This window comes from Neodiprion pinetum, chromosome 2 (assembly GCF_021155775.2).
Source record: "Neodiprion pinetum isolate iyNeoPine1 chromosome 2, iyNeoPine1.2, whole genome shotgun sequence".
Lineage (NCBI taxonomy): Eukaryota > Metazoa > Arthropoda > Insecta > Hymenoptera > Diprionidae > Neodiprion > Neodiprion pinetum.
The window spans coordinates 37846727-37859460 of record NC_060233.1 but is presented as its reverse complement, the minus strand read 5'-3'; positions in this window follow the sequence as shown (position 1 = coordinate 37859460).

Genomic DNA, 12734 nt, shown 5'->3' with positions numbered 1-12734 from the left:
TACAACAAAAATTGTCACACTATTTGCCAATTGACTTTGATATTGTACTCTGGTGTACAGATGCAGCAGCCATTAGTTAATTAGTATTCAATCCAAATCATCCCTTGGTTACTAATGTCACTCTGTTTCGAGCAATTTACGCTGCATCTATTCGGTGTTGTCTCACTTATCGCTAAGGCACTCCGACGATGTCTCGGTTTGTTTATAAATTTATCCCACGTTCTCAGCGTGAAATCATTTGTTTATTGAGATTATTGAATTTACCGGAATAGTTTCCTCTCGTATACGACACTCGATGTCATCCATATTCAATACTTTGGATTACAGATATACGTCCTTCGGGGAGAGTTTTTCATCTTATCGCACTGTGAAGTTCGACGGTTCATTGATTTTTTCTTTTGTGATTTATTGAATTTTGTCAAAGAAACTTGTTGCGAAACCACGTCGTAATTATTCAATGTACACTGACGATGAGAGGACAATATGATAAAAATAGTCCTTAACTCTTTATTTAGATAATAGTCCATATGAGCCGGCACAAATGTCATGAGTTCGTTCAAAGATATTTGTCACCAGCAGCTGACCTTTCTTATTAATTCAAATACGTATAATAACGCGTACTTTTGAATACTAGGCCGATTGGTAAGCTTCTTTGAAATCACCTGGTGTTAGAGGTATCTCAAAAGTTAGACTGTATTTACCCTATCAACGCAGGTTAAAGGAAAAACTGCGATAGAAATTAGACAAGCAACTCTTCACTTTCAGCGTGTACCCATATTTTTATAGAGAAAACCTACATACTTGTATTTAACAACAGAAATTGCAGCTATAAAAGCTGGGCTTGCGTTATCGGCATCTTACTTTACATTGATTTTTAAAAGCTGTCAATCAAAAGTGTACGAGGTAATGAATCGATTTATTGAGTATTATCATTTCTCATATCTAATCTCATATGTCAATCTGGCTATTCTTTATATCACCTCATAACCTGTCAGACATATCGAACTTACTTTGTAATTATCTTCTGTCTGTCGGCTTCGTCTGGAATTCCTTGGTTTCTATTCTCTGATAAGAAAATGATTAAATCGATAATGGATCCTCTGAAGACTGAGCTGGAGTTTTGATCCATCATGTAGTGATAGAAAAATAGAATGCAGTAAATTTGCTCAATGCTAACGATAGGTTCTCTTTTTCACGTAGCTGACATACTGTATTCTCGTTAAAAACAGTAAACCCGTTAAAGTACCGAGATGACGTTGAATTCCTCGGGAAATCACAATAAATGCTGAACTGTTTTAAGATCTTCAAATAAAACGTTCTCCCAAAGGCGTCACGAGAGCCAGCCGTTGAATCAACCAGTCCGAGGTCATGAGATATCAGACTGGGATTTTCAGGGGATCTGAATTGTGGAGGTGGAAATGGACCATTGGGTTGCTTATGCTAGAATCCAGGCGATGAAGTTTAGGTATAATCGATAGCTGGGTCATGTCCGGACCCGCGGTCCATACATAACACAACAACTTCGCCGACGAGATTCTCTGCATGACTTATCCCTCTAAGTAATCAAGACGGCTGTTCACTATTTCAGTCGAATTGAACCACTTGGTGTATGGTTATAGTATGGCGGTTGGATATTGTGTGAACGTATCCACGTATACACGTACATTGTACATAGATTTACCTGAATTCCTTATGGTAAACTACCTACGGAAGATGCGAATCGGAGATAATTAAAGTCCGGATAACCATCTTTGTCATTTCCGTTTACCGTCATCCGCGCGCAGACGGAGGCAGACGGTATTGGCTCGTTAACGTAAATCCCCTAAATCTTAGTGGATTCGAATACATGCTGTTCGATGAAAAGGAAAGGCGGGGAAAACAGCAAAGCTCCTCTTAAAGTCAAAACTTTATCTCGTAATTAGGTTATCAGGAAAAGCCTAACGACTTTGACGGACTCGTACGAGTCGGATGACAACTTCATTTCGACACTATCAATATACTGTACCATCGCGATTATCAAATCTTTCTCTCACAGCACGTATTCACAAGCACAAGGATTTTGTGTAATTTTTCACTCAATAAATCTCGCGCAAGGCTTGTGAGCTGTATATTCTCGTGTTTGCGGGGATATAAATTAATCAACATTTATTTGCCGCAGGTTTTCAGTTCCTGTTTTTTTAGCCTTGTGTGCAATAATACAACGGAGCACGATGGATTTGAAGGAAAAGTATTCGCAGACGCTGGACACGTATGAAATTAATATGGATTTGCGGTGTCGTTTTTACATTTCGTTAATTTCTGCATGCTCATAAAGTAGCAACTTCCACCGAAGACGGCTGGCGATAATGTCTCCTGAATGGAAAGCGAGTATAACGATATCGAGACTACGGTCAAGTATGATTGGGAAAAAATAACGAAATGAAAGAAAATGATATTGGAAGTGAATCGAATTTAGCCGGAGCGAAACGATTCCTCAGTTTTGTGAGTGTAGCCCTGTACATGTACATACCTAGTTATTGACTCTTTCTTTATCGGATGAATCCTCGATAAAATGTTTTTATTCTCGTGAGGTTTTTCTTTCGCCCTGTTTTCCATTACCTTATTTGCGGGATCATAAAGGAAGTAGAACCCTCTTCGATTACCTAATAATAAACGACCACGCCCTTCTGTCAAGGTGTATATAGCGCTTTGGAAGTATTTCTAGGTGTGGCAGCCAAAACCTAGATGGATGGGATTCATGAGGGAGTCAGTTTCGCTTCTTCTTTTTATCGAAATTAAATTGTCAGAACAAGCTCTCGGAGAGAGAAAGTAGATGGATCGTTGCTCTCCGAGAATTAAGAAGACTGTGCTGTCAAAATTATTCAGGCGGCACAGTTCGAGCGGGTGTTCTTAGATTCGGTGGCCGAAAACTTCGTTGTACATTTGAGAAATACAATTTTATTTCATTCGTAGATTTTGACACAGATACGCTGTTGCAGGTTTCATTTATGCAGCTAGTTATCGCCCGCTTTCCGTGATACTGTTCTTCAACGACTGCATAGGTGAATGCCAACTGATCAATGGCATTAATTTTTCATCGTTATAAAAGTTTTGCCGAATATACGATCACCGCGTACAAAATTATTTAATAAACGATCGACGCGTCGAACCTTTGCGAGGACAAAACACGGTTAGTTACTTAGGAAATTAACTGGCCATCACTCAGACGGACATTGATTAGTTTAATGCATTATGTGCCGGGTTATCAATTCAATTTACTCATTCGTCACATATTCAAATTTAACATAATGTTACTGATAAATATTTCAATATCAGTTACATGAAGATCCGTTGGCCGATAATTTATTCGTAAGATAAATTTCATAATTTGTCACACATTATCGGTAACATGAAAAAAAAAATGGTTACGCGGGAGTGAAAAGTTCGAACAGTTTATTTTCAGCCATAAAATTATTGTTCAGTTTTATATCATAATTTTGTACGATACGAGGCTTTTGAATTTTTGCAGAAATTATGAAATTCGGCAATTATTTTGGGATCCGTTGTTATTATACGCTTGAGAAGTACTTTTCTTGGACCTCGTTATTTGGGGAAAAGTTTTTAAACACTGAATATCTGTGCAATTTCCTTCGGGCATACTTGCATTGCTTGCCGATACGCCGGTTCCTGGTAAAAAAAAAAAAAAAAACTTTCCTTATCCGGCATCATAGCACCTGAACGAAGACGGCGTGAAACGTGAAGTTGTACGGTTATTGGTGGAAACTCGAGATAACGTTTTTTTTTCTTATTTTCTGTAAATTCGGATTTTTCTTTCCCCATTTCACTGCACAACGCGTGTAGACGAAGGTGGTTGCGAATTTACAGTCATACGACTGAGCATGCGTTTCGCTTTGAGATACCGAGTAGATACTGCATATAATATAGATATACGGGAATATTTATATCGTCCGCAATCTTTCCTGTAAATTTAATAGTATAAACGTTATTTGCCGAAGCGAGGAATGATTTAATTTTCGAAGTTGAGGAATTATACCAAGTCTGTTACCAACTTCAGGATTTCCATCGTTCTCTAAGCTCGTTTGAATGTCGTTGCGCTTTACGCATTGTACCTACCTATACATGCTCGTACGAATAACGCGGAAGCAACATCAATGCTGCTGCCAAACTATACCTATCCGGTTTTAATAGCGTACTACTCTTGGCTCAATGGCGCATTCCGTTTGCTCGCTTCACTGCACAACTTGACTTCAGTCAGTTATTTGCGCTCTTCTTATACTTACCCTGTATATATATTACGATCCAAGAAGAGCTTTTCATAGCTTATTACGCAGGCGTGGTATGCAGTTGCATACTGTTCTTTAGAAGATTCATAATTGGGCCTCGGTCTCTATAACGAAGCTAACATGCTAACGAAATATATCACACGTAATACATATTAGTATAATTTATAACCGTGCAGTAATTCCTTCTGCGGAACTCCCAGTGAATCGCTTTCATCTGTAGAGCTTACTATCGACAAAAATAATAGATGGCTTTTCTCGCGGTAGTTTCGAGCTTGAAAAAGCTTGTTGAAATTTTTAAAACGCACGGAGGTAAACGTACCTGTGACTGACAGACGCCCACGCAGCATTCGTACGGAGAGTGCAGTTTACACGTATGCCGCATTGCCGGAATTTGGTGAAGGGATGCGAAACGCGCGGAGAGCGATTGGTCGTTAATTTAGCAGGAAATGGAAAGGACTCTTACAGTTACTTCGCATTCCCTCTTGTTCAATCGCCAGAGATGAAAGGGAATTATAATTGCTAACTTTTCGACGAATTATGTACCGCTTGTGGAGCAAGCACCCCGGAAAATTTTGGGACCCCGGCCAATCTTGTATGCGTAACGCACGCCGACTCGTGATTGAACTCCTTTCATTCCCTTTTCAGCTTTCTTCAAGTAAATCACGCCGGGTAGCTGATTAGACGAGAGGCAAAAAATATCGGAATTTGCAACTTTGGCTATTTTGTTGCTTCCTCAACAATTCTGCCACTGTTAAATAGGTATATTCAATTTACATAGTTGAGTTGGACCGCTAATTTTTTATCACGGAAAGTAATTATGCAGGGACTTTCCGCCTCTTCGACGATACGTCTGGTCAGCCTTATAAGGGCAAGGAGTTGAGCCACGCTACGATTAAGAAACTTTCCTCGATACATCATTGATGGCCTCGCTCTCTTGTCTGCTACGTCACGTTTAATAATTGACTTTGATTGATTTTGAGTACGGTTTAGGTTAAGGTAAGTTCATGGAATATTTAACCATCCGCGGATTGTTCCAGATCCACATTTTCACCCGAGCCAGCTCATATTATATTCATTATCAACAATGCTGGATTTTCAATCATCTCACTGTTGGAAATAAATATTTCTGAAATATTGCCCGCCGTCTATAGAGTTATATGTTTCGATGTAGTTGGACGAACACCGTAAAAACACATTTTTTCAACTCGGCGATGAATAGAAAAAATAAAAAATTGCAAATACTGAAATATTATTAGCAAATATTCGCGATTGAAAAATTTTTTGTTACTAGGAAAAAGAATTTTCTCTATTTTAAATATAGACAATTTAAAAAATATTTTCTCTCAATGACGTTGACAACTATATTTCGCCAATAATGAACTCGGTAAATTTTTCGCTAATTTGATGTCACAGGCTTATTTGCACAGTTGGAACTTTCGCGGCACTCTTGATGCTTTACGCGTGTGACCTCGTTTTTTGCATGGTATTTGGAAAAGTTTATCCACTGTAGACCTCGATGAGAACTCTCGCATATTCTCCGAACGAGATATAGAATCTAGGAAAAGCGGAGAGAGAGAGCGGGAAAGGTTGAACGTAAACTCGCAATTTAATATCTTATAATTAATCCCGGTTTCGTCCCCCGTCGTTGAAATAATTGCGCAAATTTCTGAGTGAAACACTTGACGCGCAGCGGTAGCTCGCTTTGTGCGAAAAATGTTAGGATTTCCGTTTCCTGCATACAGTCGCTGCATGCTTCAACTCTCGCAATAATCGAAATGGGGCATCATACTCTTCAGCTTCACGTTTTCAAAGTGCTTTTAACTTCAAGATCTTTTTTGCCATATTAAAGATTCTATTAAAGGTAACCGTGCGCGGCGAGGAGCCATAAATGAAGCATGTTTCCAATCCTGGTGTTCGGGACTGAACTGCATAATTTGAATGAATTTGAGCCATCCACGGTGAGCAATTAGAGAATAACGAGGCGGAAAGGTTTATCGCACAGTTATTCGCATCGAGATTTCCGAATCGATATTTTAATTATTTATCAAGCTATTTTAACTTCCGTCGAAGAAGAAACGCGCCGTTCTATTATAAGCGAGGAATAGACTATAGAGAAACGTTATCTGCCGAGTTGCTTTGGGCATAACGTTGAATCGTTATGATACGTGATACGTATTCATAAATTGCCTTGCAATTAATCATCGTTATTCGGTGGTAGAGTGAAATTATAACGGGTTACGACGCTCATAATTCGCGGCTACGCGCAGATCGAAAAAATTTGCTGCTGCTAACTGCGGCCTTTACAATTTTCCATCATCGTTTTAAACTCTTCGGTCGTTTTGTTCCGCAATGCAGATGTCAGTCGGCACGCTGCTTCGCGGTTTATATATGATGGTGCAGAACAAAACTCATTAAAGTGAAAGGCCGAATTACCCTCCGACTAGCGATGCTCTGACGTTTTCATTACAACCTGATTCGAAACACGCGAGGGTGAATGACGCCCATGATCCTCTCTAGTTTCCCATCGATTCCGGGTTTCGATTCGAAAAAAAGCCATGTTTCCGACACGAGCCGAGTATAAACTTTGAACATGATCGTAAATCATGGGAAAGTTTATAACTTGGCGATAATTCTCGTCAACGTAAAGTACAACGCGTATACAAAACAGCATTATCTCGAGGAAATCGATAATTACAAATTATTGTCATCTTCACTTTGAGCGATGGACAGAAGTTCGATTTGCGTGATCACAACATCACGGAGTTTGCTGGAGTTATTATCAAATACTGATTTCACTTTAATCATAAGCTGGAAATGATATGCATTATGTATCTGTTATATGCCAATTGAAAAGTTGGAAGCGAGGTATTTTTTCACAAAGTTTGACAGACAGGAAGCGCGTAAATTATGAAACTATCAATTTGTATTAACTTTTCGCAATCTGGCAGATGGAAGAAGTTCAGAACTCTCGGGTTTTCTTCTGGAAATGTTCCATGGGTAATTTATCACAGGGCGAATACCTTAGAATTTACGCAATTCAGGGTACATGTTTTCAGAAACTGAGAGTACATTCTACCGATCGATATTTCTTAACTTTTCGCGAAAAGGTCGAATTTCCACTCTCTACAATTGTTTACCATATAAAAAATGTCAAAGGATAAAATTTATACCCTATGTTATATTGCTCGTGGAAAAATTCCAGAAAATAATCCTACATACTTCAATTTGAAAATCGATTCTTCTATGGTTGTAAAAGACCTGCAGTCGAAGTTGCAGTTTTCTCTTATTCCTATAATTACGCTATACCAATTTCCGAATTTCAATCCAAGATCATATTTATGACGTATGTTTTGCAGCACCGAAGGAGGGAGGAAAAAAAAAGTTCGATTGCAATGTGAGATGCATAACAAAGTATGAGATTGTTACATGGCGAATGTTTCACAGGTACGTCACGTAATTCGTAACACGTGAAAATATGATACTTTGATTTTCACGCACGTTCAAGTGTCACGGTCTGGTTACAGTTTGCGAATACGAATTGGTACCTTTGGGTTCACCCATCGTAACCGAGATCTCCGTTCATTCCGGGTTTCGGTCGGACAAGAACTGGACCTACGTATTACGTTACTCATGCAGATATGTTTCGGCTCGGAGTTAACCCGCGGTGCAAATCTCGTCGCATGGTTTTACCGTTGTTTTATTTTTTACACGCCGCGCCGCGTGTATTGCCGTAAACTTTGGTGATGTGAGTTTGGTGCCGCGAATCGGGGAACGTCTGTTTTGAAAAATACCGAAGGAATGCGAATAAACCGAGCCGTGACAAAATTGCAAAGTAAAATGCGGAGGAAAAGAAAATACACTCGGAGAATCGTGTCGTGTAATACCATCAAGAGTCTAACAGGTTCTTGAGCCTAACGATAAGCCTGCGGAGCGAGCAACGCGAGCTCGAATCTCTTTGCTCAGTTATACGTAAGCCCACTAACGATATTTCGAACCCCTTTGATCTCACCCTTCATGGATTGGCGCTTCGGTCTTCGGGTAAGAACGAGGGACGAGGAGCGACGTGAGTGACGCACACTCGTTGTACTTGTTGATCAGTTCACAAAGCAGGCTTCTTGCTCTCCCTCCTCCTTTATCTACGTACAACGCGGCGGTATAAAATCCGCACAATTTCCGCGCTTATCAAACATTCACGCTCATACCGCGAAGGATAAAAAATTCACTGGTGGCTGGAGCCTCGAGGGTCCCGAGGAGCAGCGGAACTCGGTGAACTGGACGAGTTTCGGTGCACCAGCCGGCAAGATCCTTGCCCTTGGCGGCTAGACGCAGCCAGCCAGCGCTACGTTTTCCTCCTCGGAACGTCCCGCTGTGTCCTGGTCCCGGATTAAGCGCCCATCCCGTACAGCGCCGGGGGCGGTTCATTATTCAAAGACACGACGACACACTACCTTTTCACCCCCTTTCACCGCCACCCGCCTCAAACGAACTTCCGGTACTCTTATAGGCGCACGCGCCTTGCTGCAACTAATGAGTTTTCTACTCTTTCAATTTCGAATCGACTCTAGTGCGCTACAAGTGATAAGTGTTTAGAACTGCAACGGGTCATGTGGTATAAAGATTAAGCTACGAACGTCTTGCGATACGAGGCATTGAGTTGTTTAGTGGGAGTCGAGCTTGACGATGACAAAAACGAGGCAAATGCCCCGTAGACGCGAGGCTAGCATTTTAAGGACAGTATTTTAAGTGTTTTACTGGGTCTGCACATGACGTGAAAGCCGCATTGGCACTTGACGATGTGCAGCTCGACTCGATTTCACGGAAAAGGGAGAAAGCTGCTTCCCCTTGAATTCCGAAAAGAGACGTCTTTCCTTCGGGAGACGCTTCAGTCGATCAGGAACGACCGGACTAGCCACACTTGTTTCAAATAATTAGCAAAAACGTGACAATTTAAATCTTGAAATCATTTAATTCTATGAACTGTACTACACATTGGACTTATCATATGCGTAGAACTTGGACTTTAATCATTCACTTATATGAAACTGTATTTTACGCCCTATAATTCAACGAACTCAGCTTACGTAAATACTTGAAACGAGTATACTTGTAACCCTGAGAATTTTTAAGCAGAAACTCTTAAAACCTCAGTAGGCACACTTTAGGTGGCAACAATGGGGAAACGAAGGGGGTTAACGTGAGTCCGATCAGTTATTCGTTAATTTGTATTTATTCTCCACTTGGACGTGAGAATTCCTCCGCACCGTCAGACCTTTGGTAGGTAAGTGCTTTTACACGGCGCCATGGCGTAAAAAAGGAGGAAAGTTTATCGTGGCCGAGCGTTGGTCTCGAATTCGGCGAGGGCAAAGTCCGCAAGCCTACACTCGTGATATTTGCCTCCCTCGGATGATAATAATCGGGTCCAGTCGAGTTAGCTCAACGTTAATTGATCCGCTCTGGGGGGAGTTGATTGATGCTGCCGAATCGGAGCGGCGAGGGTGGATATCGCATGTAAGTGGCTGTTTGGCGCAACGGAATTGTCGGGTTCACGGGGAGCTTCCGAAGGATATTGCAGGTGTTGGTTTACGAGCTGCGAGTAATCATTCGCCTCGGTTTCGTCCCTGCCGATGGGCTCGGCCGGCGACCACCGAGCTGGGTTATGGCGCTAACCTGGAAATTAGATACGGTCCGGCGATATCTTCCGCAGTAGGTATAGGATATTTCGCAATTAATTTCACCCGAGCTCTTCGAGGGGCAAATCGCCTAGGACAGGCAAATTTTCCTGCAGCTTTTTGTTAGGTAGATAAGGATAACTCAGAGGCGGGTTGTAACGTTGGGAAGGTTCGCACGATACGCGCACGATATTCCTTTTCGTGTATGGAGTACCTGTAATATTTGCAGATCCCGAAGGTACGTACGTACATCGATATCGCGATTCCGGTTATTCAGCCGGATGTGCAAGGGAGAGTGGAAATTAAAGGAAGCAAGGCAGAGTCGAGACTCGAGGCGTCCCTCACCCTTGTGGACCCTACAAGCCCTTAGCCTTGGTTGAAAAATTAATGCAGTCATTAGAAAGGGAAATTGATCTTAAGCCAGGTCGTTTGCTCGCGGCTCCATGGTTAACGGTTGGCTTTCGGCTAACGTGGCGGGCATTGCTCGCTCTCGTCGCTTTATCCGCTACTGAAATTCAAATGAAACTCCTTAAATTGCTTCGAAAAAAAGTGGTAGGCACAGATTTTTTTCTCTCCGCCTCTTTTCCGTTACTTCTTTTCCACCCTCTTCCGTTGTTTCCTCCTTTTTTTTTCTTGCTGCCCTTCTCTCTATCTCTCTCTGTTTCCTTATGCAAGATTGTCAATTTGAATCGAGCCCCACTCACCGCGGGCTTATAGAATGAACCACTTTCGTACGCTCGGTCACCTTTAACAAAACTGAATATTTCCTTCCGTCAGAGAGCACGCGGCGCTGTGTTGTCCCGGAGAAAGTTGCCGTCTCGCCACGGGGCGTCATGGGCCGATGAAAGGGTAGCGGTGTAGTTCAACCCCGAGTTTCACATACGGGGAACGAGGCGAACGTCGACCGTTGGTCACTACGTCCCATGGCATCCGCTCTCTCGCAGCCTTTCTATTTTCCTCTCACTTCCGTTTGACGCTGTTGGAGTTGCCTTGACCCGTAACGTTTCGCGACAAGGAGGCACGAAAAAATGTGGCGATCATGAGGCATTTTTCGAAAAATTTCTCGGTTCTGCTTGACTCTTCCTCTGCAATTCAGGCGTACAAATATACCCGGTTCTGTTGATCGACCACCCCTGCAGACGGGTCGTCGCGTTTCTCCTTGGTCACCGCGGGATTGCGGTCTCTTTGGCTTTGTACTTCCACTCGCAGAACCGAAAAGTCGACTCGGGTGGAGCCTCGGCAACATAGACGGACACTCTGGGAAAATTTTGGCCCCCGAGGTCCTGTAGACGGTTCTATTCATAAGTAAATTTGAGTTACCGGGTTTGAAAATATCCACGATCAATCGTGTGATTGATTGATTCCACGATTGGCGTCACAATTGCCACGCAGAAGTTGTGAGAAAAAGAATTGGAAAAGGTTGAGCCGAAGTTTGTTTTTTTTTCAACAGAAGCAACATCCGATACCTCAAATATCGATCTTATGCTTTTTTTGTCGGCGTGAAAAACTCTGCTCTTTACTCTTCATCGTCCGACGGAAAATCTTTCGAATTTGTGGGAATATTGGATCGTCGCTGGAATCCTATCGTAAAAAACGAAGGTCCAGCAAAAAAAAATTTCGTTCGCACCACTTTTTCGAGACTCGTGTATCTATACTTCGCTATTTCGAAAGTTGGAAAACTCGTCAGCGGTATCTCGGTATCTGTAATAGATACATACCTACGTATCACGCGGACGTGCTGGGGTAGAAAGAAACTTGTTTAAAATAAATTATTGAGCACGATATTTCCAACGAATATACTGCGCCATCCTTTATCGCACATTTTTTACTGCGGTGAAATTCGGCGCATCTGGGCAACTCGGATTCGACCAGTATTGGATTTCAGGTGCACGGCAATTTCTCGTAGAAACGGATAGGGTTGGCCTCGTGATCCTTATCATACGCCGTTGCGAAATACGTGTGCCAAATACTCATACGGTGCGCAGCTTAAATCATTCAAATGATTTGCAATCTGAACACGTCGGAAGAAAATTTGGTCCAAAGCCCGAATAATATTTGACCGACTCAGTCCATCTCAAGGTGAACAATTTTTCCAGACGTATATTGTAGTTAGTCAAAACTGTCGTCTTTGCTGATACTCCGTCTTGAATCGTTCGAAATTATCGAATTTTTCTTCAACATCCTCTCTTGCAAAAGTTGCGGAAAATTTTACATTGCGAACGAAAACTTCCCCTACGCATTCAGCAATAATGGGCGACTTTAATAAGCACGCGATCATCAGGATGGACGAGTGGACGTTGCCTGTCGTAAACTCGCGTCGTAAAGATCCTTGAAGTTGTACCGTAGCGTTCGGGTTTCGAGCCAAGTGCCTGGCAGGATTTGGCTTGCGGTTCGGCGACTCTCGGGTCTAGAAGTGATCGGAACGAGCCAGTACTTAGAAAGGATTTAGTAAGCTGATTGCCGGATTAGGACTGCCTTTTAGTCTCAACACTCATGTTGGAACTGAATAGTCCAACCGCCTGCTTTTAGTTTTATCCTCTTTTCCCTCCCTCCGTTTTTTTTTTTATTCCTAGTTTCGTTTATGCTATACCGAGATGGGATTCTCGCGTGATGCGTAATACCTATCACTTTGTCTTCGAAAATCTGAAAGCGGAGTGTACGATTCTGCTTCTTGTACGTAAAACAGTGAGCTTGTGGCAAGTACAGAAACAGTTGCTTCTTTACACACATGACATACATATCAGTGACACGCGAATCATTTCATATATCGACAGTTCATTTT